Source organism: Colobus angolensis, unplaced genomic scaffold (genome assembly GCF_000951035.1).
Source record: "Colobus angolensis palliatus isolate OR3802 unplaced genomic scaffold, Cang.pa_1.0 Scaffold33, whole genome shotgun sequence".
Lineage (NCBI taxonomy): Eukaryota > Metazoa > Chordata > Mammalia > Primates > Cercopithecidae > Colobus > Colobus angolensis.
This window is the reverse complement of record NW_012116599.1, coordinates 7,095,104-7,102,942: the sequence shown is the minus strand read 5'-3', so window position 1 is coordinate 7,102,942 and position 7,839 is coordinate 7,095,104. Positions and strand designations below refer to the sequence as shown.

The window sequence follows — 7,839 nt, the reverse complement described above, 5'->3', positions numbered from 1 at the left end:
TGGTTTGTTTTGTTTTGTTTTGTTTTTAGTAGAGACGGGGTTTCACCATGTTAGCCAGGATGGTTTCAATCTCCTGACCTCGTCATCCACCCACCTCAGCCTCTCAAAGTGCTGGGATTACAGGCATGAGCCACCGCGCGCCCGGCCCAGAATGAATTCTTATAACTGCTCATTCTATCTTCTCTCCACAACCAAGTTATTGTATCATCCTGTATAATTTTCTGTCTGGCCTTGTATGCATATTATGTTTTTATTCCATTGCATTTTTTTAAATAAAAACCTCAGACACAGCACCCCCTTAACAAGTAGTAATCCTCAATTATGGTGATAATGACAGCAGGAAACCAGTGCCCTATGAGAAAGGCAAGGTGGGAGGTGGTGGATGAGGCTGGCCCTCCCAGTGGGTGTGTGTGTGCCTGAGCATCATTGCTGTCCCTTGAGTTGGCTGGTGTCTCCTTCCTCCTTATCTAAAGATGAATTTCTGATGCTGTGTGTTGTCTGACAGGAAAAAGGCAGGAAGACTGAGCAACAAAGAGAAATCTTGGGAAGGTCTCTGGGGTATTGAGGGTTTTCAGCTCCCACTACTGGGTTCACCCTTCAAGCCCCCTCCTGGGCCTCCTGCTTGGGCAAAATCTTCCTCCTGGCTCAGAAGCTACAGTAGTTTGGAGAGTTTTAGATAATTGTCCAGGCACTCCTCGTCTCTCACAGAATATACTTTGTGAGGTTTAAAACACTCTTCCAAAGAGAATGTGGTGCAAGGAGGGAGAGGTGGGCTGACACGGGCATTAATACTCCAGGGGACAAAGGGCAGGCCCCAGAGCCGTCTTTGAAGTTAGCCCAACAATCTGCATGTACTTTCCTGACAAAACAAAGTTTTCACATCAAATGAGACTTTGAAGCTATTTATTCTAAAGCTAAGTTGTTCCACACCCACCTGTTTATTGAACAAAGCGGGGCCCATTGTTGAGCTCACATTCTTCTCACTTCCCTCCCTGAAAATTCCTAACATTTGATTGGTTAGGTCAGGGCTCCGATTGGTGTTTCATCCTCTGCACTGCTGGCCTCTTGGGCTGGACAATTCTTTGTCGAGGGGGACTGTTCTGAGCTCTGTAGGATGTTCAGCAACATCGTATGCCTCTAAGCCACTAGTTGCCAGGATGCACCCCATTGTGATAACCAAAAATGTCTTCAAATATTGCCACCTGTCCACTAGAAGGCAAAAATACCCCTGGTTGACAACCACTAGATAAGATTTGGATTAGGGTCAGAGCTTTTTTTGCGGGGGGAGGGATTGGGAGGGACGGAATCTCGCTTTGTCACCCGGGCTGGAGTGCAATGGCGTGATCTCAGCTCATAGCAACCTCCACCTCCCGGGTTCAAGCAATTCTCCCGCCTCAGTCCCCCTAATTTTTGTATTTTTAGTATAGATGGGGTTTCACCATGTTGGTCAGGCTGGTCTCGAACTCCTGACCTTGGGTGATCCACCTGCCTCAGCCTCCCAGCAGAGCTCTTTTATAATCCTTATCACACTGTATTTTTTTATTTATTTATTAACTTAAATTTATTTATCTAATTTCCCCACTAGGCTGTATTGTTTTCAAAGCAAGGACCCAAAGTTTACCACTATATTGTTCCACAGAGAAGCTCAAAAGTACTTGCTGGTTTAACAAATGAGGGAAAGAAGGAAGGCAGAAAAGAAGGAAGGAAGGAACAAATAAAGAAGGGCATGATCAGGCCAGGCATAGTGGCTCACATCTATAATCCTAATATTTGGGAGGCCCAGATGGGAAGATTGCTTGAGGCCAGGAGTTTGAGACCAGCCTGGTCAATATAACGAGACCCCATCTCTACAAATAAATACATATATTTATATATTATAGATATATAAATACATATATTTATATATCTATAATATATATATATAGAGAGAGAAATATATATATAGAAAAGTTTGGCATCTGTCAGGCATCTTGAGGAAATTTTTTTTTTCTTTTTTTTTTTTTGAGACGGAGTCTCGCTCTGTCGCCCAGGCTGGAGTGCAGTGGCTGGATCTCAGCTCACTGCAAGCTCCGCCTCCCGGGTTCACGCCATTCTCCTGCCTCAGCCTCCCAAGCAGCTGGGACTACAGGCGCCCGCCACCTCGCCCGGCTAGTTTTTTGTATTTTTTAGTAGAGACGGGGTTTCACCGTGTTAGCCAGGATGGTCTCGATCTCCTGACCTCGTGATCCGCCCCTCTCGGCCTCCCAAAGTGCTGGGATTACAGGCTTGAGCCACCGCACCTGGCCGAGGAAATTTTTTTAAATGGTGTTACAGAAAGGAAAGAGAAAACAGAGACAAGGGCAAAGAGAGAGAGGCCATCCTTCCTAAGGCATTGGTAATAGGCTCAGGGAAAGGGCGTGGGAGAAAAGAGCGACGTCACACATTAGGAAACTTTAGACTGCAGACCTTGTGCACCTCAGTCCAATGACCGGGCATTCACAGTTCCCCATTTCTTACCCTCTGTTTGTCTTGACCAGACTTTAGTCAGGCTCCTGGCTTTCCTACAGGCCCCTAAATGTTGCTTACTCCAAACCCTGAGCAAACACAAAAAAATGTGGAATGTGTCCCCCTTATCAGCTCCAAACGGGAATTGGCTGACCACAGTGGGATACTTTCCTGTCAAACTCCACTGACCATTTCCCCCTGTGAATCCAGCTTCCTTTACAGAGATTCTGCTTATCTCTGCTTGTACCCTCTTTACCCTGTAAAAGAAAATCCTTTTTCTGTTTGATCTTGAATCATGCAGATTTCTGCAATCAGAGAGTTCTTTTTATTGCAATAGCCTTTCTTCTAAATAAAACCTCTCCTATCTAAGTCACATATTTTTTTTTTTTATTTGACACCAGGTTTCTAAGCCTGAGTTTTAACATCTGCAAAGGGAAGAGGAAAGAAAAAAATGGCCCTCTCCATGGGTCCTCTCCAGTCCATGATTTATGGAAGCCTAAATTCGGCTGGTCTATTTCAACCCTTAAGAGAAAATGATATGTACAGTTCACAGAGGTGAATCAAGCAATTTTTCATTCAAAGTATACAATAAGTCAGCATTTTTTTTTTTTACTGTATTCTGAAAATGCTTCAGTGCTTCTGTAACTGGATTTTAACAAAACTGTGTGCTATTTTACTATACATGGATTAACAAGATGTAGTTTATCTTTTTTTTTATTTTTATTTTTATTTATTTTATTTTAGGGGCCATGGCAGCCTTCACAGTGGCCACATCAAAGTCAACTGGGATCTTCTGGGTGAGTTATCCTTGGTGATCTTCTCAGGAGCAGATGCAGGTTCTCTATTTCTCATGCATTTCACAACATATTTGGGTGTGCTATGCTGGTCTCTTGATATTCAAGTCAAGTTTTATGTTCCTTACAACCATAGCTGTGTAAGTATTTGCCATCTATTTATTTTAACTACTTAAACTACTTAAAGCAACAAAACATGTTTATTTATTCTTCCAGCTCCTCTGAATAGCATTTTGCAATGTTATACCTAAGGCTTCCTACAAGGCACAATGAAACTATATTCTCACTTGAATCAACTTTCTCTTACGACTTGACTAAGATTCCTAATCAGGGGGATAAATGAAGTTCTTACAATTCATAAGCAGTAATATGTTGTTAGGCTTTGATTTTGTCTGATTTAGCAACATAGTATAAGATACGATTCTAATTTTGACTAAGTTTAGTTTTCACTCCCATTTTTCCTGCTTGAATAGTCAGAGCGTATCTATTTCTTTTTGAAACAACTTATCAAATATTCTCAGGGCTGTTATAGAAGTGAAGCTGTTCTATTAAACTACATATAAATACTATATCACACAGTAGTTTAAAAATATGAAGTATTTGATTTAGATTAATCATGAAGTAAAGAAAATGAGCTAAGGAGGTGGTAGATACTGGTTGGAGAACACTTCAATGAATTAAATGCTACTTCTCATTTCCTGTGTAACAATGTGTTTCATTCTATACACCAAGTTAATCAGAAATAAACATCTAAAATATTTTCCTTGGCTGAACATTACTGGCAGCATTACTGCTCTGTGGCCTTAAAGTTTTCTAGTCTATTTGTCTATAAAATGAAGATGAGATGCATTTCTTTCTAGGAGTATTAGTAATAATGACATCTGAATTTTCAACAGAAATACTGGAAGCCAGAAAACAATGAAACAACATTTTAATTTTTATTTCTATTTATTTATTTATTTATTTTGAGACGGAGTCTCACTCCGTTGTCCAGGCTAGAGTGCAGTGCACGATCTCAGATCACTGCAACCTCTGCCTCCCGGGTTCAACCGATTCTTTGCCTCAGACTCCTAAGTAGCTGGGACTACAGGTGCACGCCACCACGCCTGGGTAATTTTTGTATTTTTAGTAGAAATGGGGTTTCACCATGTTGGCCAGGCTGGTCTCGAACTCCTGACCTCGTGAGCCGCCCGCCTTGGCCTCCCAAAGTGCTGGGATTACAGGCGTGAGCCACCACGCCCAGCCTATTATTTTTATCTTTTAAAAATAATTGCACCTTTTAGTTTAGATTCAGGGCATACATGTGCAGGTTTGTTACGTGGGTATATTGCATGATGCTGAGGTTTGGGATACAATTGATCCCATCACTCAGCTAGTGAGCTTAGTACCCAATTAGTGGTTTTTCAACTTTTGCCCTCTGCCCAAGAACATTTTTAAAGTGTGAAAACTAAAAAGCTGCTAGCCTAGAATTTTATACTCGGCAAAAATATCCATCAAAAATTAAGTCAAAATAATGATATTTTTAAGACAAAAATTAAGCAAAATTATTGTGGTTTACACTAAAAGAAATATAAAGGGAATTCTTTAGGCAGAATGAAAATGATCACCATTAGTATTGCAATAATATAGGAAAAATAATACTGGAAAAAATAAATATGTAACTAAATCTAAGCAAATCTTGGTTTTTGAGACAGAGTTGCATAGGCTGGAGTGAAGGGGTGCAATCTCAGCTCACTGCAACCTCTGCCTCCCAGGTTCAAGCGATTCTTGAACCTCAGTCATCCAAGTAGCTGGGATGACGGGTGTGCACCACCATACCCGGCTAATTTTTTTGTATTTTTTGTAGGGAAGGAGTTTCACCATGTTGGTCAAGCTGGTCTCCAACTCCTGGCCTCAAGTGATCCACCCACCTCAGCCTCCCAAAGTGCTGGGATTACAGATGCGAGCCACCACACCTGGTCTAACGTTTCTAGTTTTAAAAATATATGTAGAGGCCAGGCGTGGTGGTTCACATCTGTAATCCCAGCACTTTGGGAGGCCAAGGTGGGTGGATCACTTGAGGTCAGGAGTTCGAGACCAGCCTGGCCAACATGGTGAAACCCTGTCTCTACTAAAATACAAAAATTAGCTGGGCGTGGTGGCAGGTGCCTGTAATCCCAGCTACTCAAGAGGCTGAGGCAGGAGAATCGCTTGAGCCCGGGAGGGGAAGATTGCAGTGAGCCAAGATCCCACTATTGCACTCCAGCCTGGGCGACAGAACAAGACTCCATCTCAAAAATAAATAAATAAATAAAAATATACGTAGAGTTAAAATTTATGATGGTAATAGCACAAAAGGAAGGGGAAATAATAGATTTAAAGTACTGCAAACTCCTTATATTGTCAAAGAAGTGGTGAAAATACTATTTTAGGGTAGATTCTGCTAGGTCAAAAATTCATGCTGTAATATACATGGTAACTACTAAAAGAATAATACAGTAAGATAGTACTAACAAGCTAATGAAGGGAGGGAAAGTGTTTTTAAACTTAATTAACGCAACAAAAGACAAGAAACAGATCAAGGAACATAAATCAGGCAGGACAAATAAATGGTAAATTTAAAACCCTATATAGCAGCAAAATCATTAAAATGTGCCTGAACTAATTACTCCAATTATAAGATAAAAGCCAGCTGAATGGATTTTAAAACTCAAAACCTAATTATATTGCTTTCAAGACACACTTCTTGAAAATACGGGCTCCAAAGGTTGAAAGTTAAAAAAATGGGAAAAAATATACTGTAGAAACACTAATACAAGGAAAGCTAACTTAGTTATCCCAGTATCAGATGAAATAAGCAACAACACCAGAGTGATTGAGTTTCATAGTCATTTCATAATGATAAAAGTGTTAATTAACAACCAGGTAAATAAAGCTATTCTTTTTTTTTTTTTTTTTTTTTTGAGATGGAGTCTTGTTTTGTCACCCAGGCTGGAGTGCAGTGGCATGATCTCAGCTCACTGCAACCTCCATTTCCTGGGTTCAAGCAATTCTCCTGCCTTGGCCTCCTGATTAGCTGAGATTACAGGCGTGTGCCAACACACCCGACTAATTTTTGTATTTTTAAAAGAGACAAAATTTTGCCATGTTGGCCAGGCTGGTCTCAAACTCCTGACTTCAAGTGATCCCACCCACCTCGGCCTCCCAAAGTGCTGGGATTACAGGCGTGAGCCACCGCGCCCGGCCAATAAAGCTATTCTGAATCTGTATGCACAAAAACCATAGCCTCAAAATGTATTAAGCAAAACGCCAAAAAAAAAATTAGAGAAATAAAAAAGTTCACCCTCACAGTTGCGAATGTGAACACAGCTTTCTCAATAACAAGCAGACGAAAAACATCAGTGAGGATTAGGAAGATTCAAACTACATGTCGAATAAAGTCGCAATGATGGATATGTGGCAACTGTACACGCTGCAGGATAAAGACTATTTTCAAGTGAACATAGAAGAGTGACCAAAAACAGGCTTGGACTGGTCCAAAAAGTAGCCCTCAATAAATATCAAAAGATTGAAATCATACGGAAAAAGTATTCTGACAACCATAATTAAGCTAAAATCATTAGCAAAATTATAATTTAAAAATACCCAAATGTTTTATAATTAAAGAAAGAACATGGTCAAAAAATTACACTTGGAGTTAGAAAATAATTTGAACTGAATGACAATGAAAATCTGAAAAATCACAACTTACAGGATGCAGTTAGGCAGTGCAGGGAGAGAAACATACGGTCTCCAATGCATTTATTTTTTTAAAAGAGAAAGGACAAAAATTAAGTTCCTTAAACATTCATCTTCAGAAGCTAGAAGAGAACAGCAAATGAAACTCAAAGAAAAGAAGACAATGTTAGAGATAACAAAAAATAAAATCAATGGAATAGAAAATAGTACAATAGGAAAAATTACCAAAGCCAAATTAGTCATTTGAAAAGTCTAATAAATGTGAGAGTGCTCATGCATAGAATGGAAAAAATACAAGTTATCAATATCAGAAATGAAAAAGGGGAGATGATTACGTATCTTTCTCAATTCACTGCAACTTCTGCCCCCAGAGGTCAAGTGATTCTCTCCCCTCAGCCTCTCAAATAGCTGGGACCACAGGTGTGTGCCACCACACCCAGCTGATCTTTTATATTTGGTAGAGACAAGGTTTCATCATGTTGCCCAGGCAGGTCTCGAACTCCTGAGCTCGAGCAAGCTGCCTGCCTCAGCCTCCCAAAGTGCTGGAATTACAGGTGTGAGCCACCATGCCTCGCCTCTTTTGCCCACTTTTTAATTGGGTTCTTTGATTTGGGCTCATTAATTTGTGTAAGTTCCTTACAGATTCTGGATATTAGATTTTTGTTGGATGCATAGTTTGCAAATATTTTCTCCCATTTTGTAGGTTGCCTGTTTACTCCGTTGATAGTTTCTTTTGCTGTACAGAAGCTCTTTAGTTTAATTAGGTCCCATTTGTCAATTTTTGTTTTTGTTGCAATTGCTTTTAATTTTAATTTTTATTATTTTTATTTTTATTTTTATTTTG

At 40.0% G+C, this 7,839-nt stretch overlaps 1 pseudogene; it reads left to right on the top strand.

The window, feature by feature from the left end:
• Positions 1-7,839, top strand: part of LOC105518810 — a 43,213-nt pseudogene that overhangs the window by 7,692 nt on the left and 27,682 nt on the right.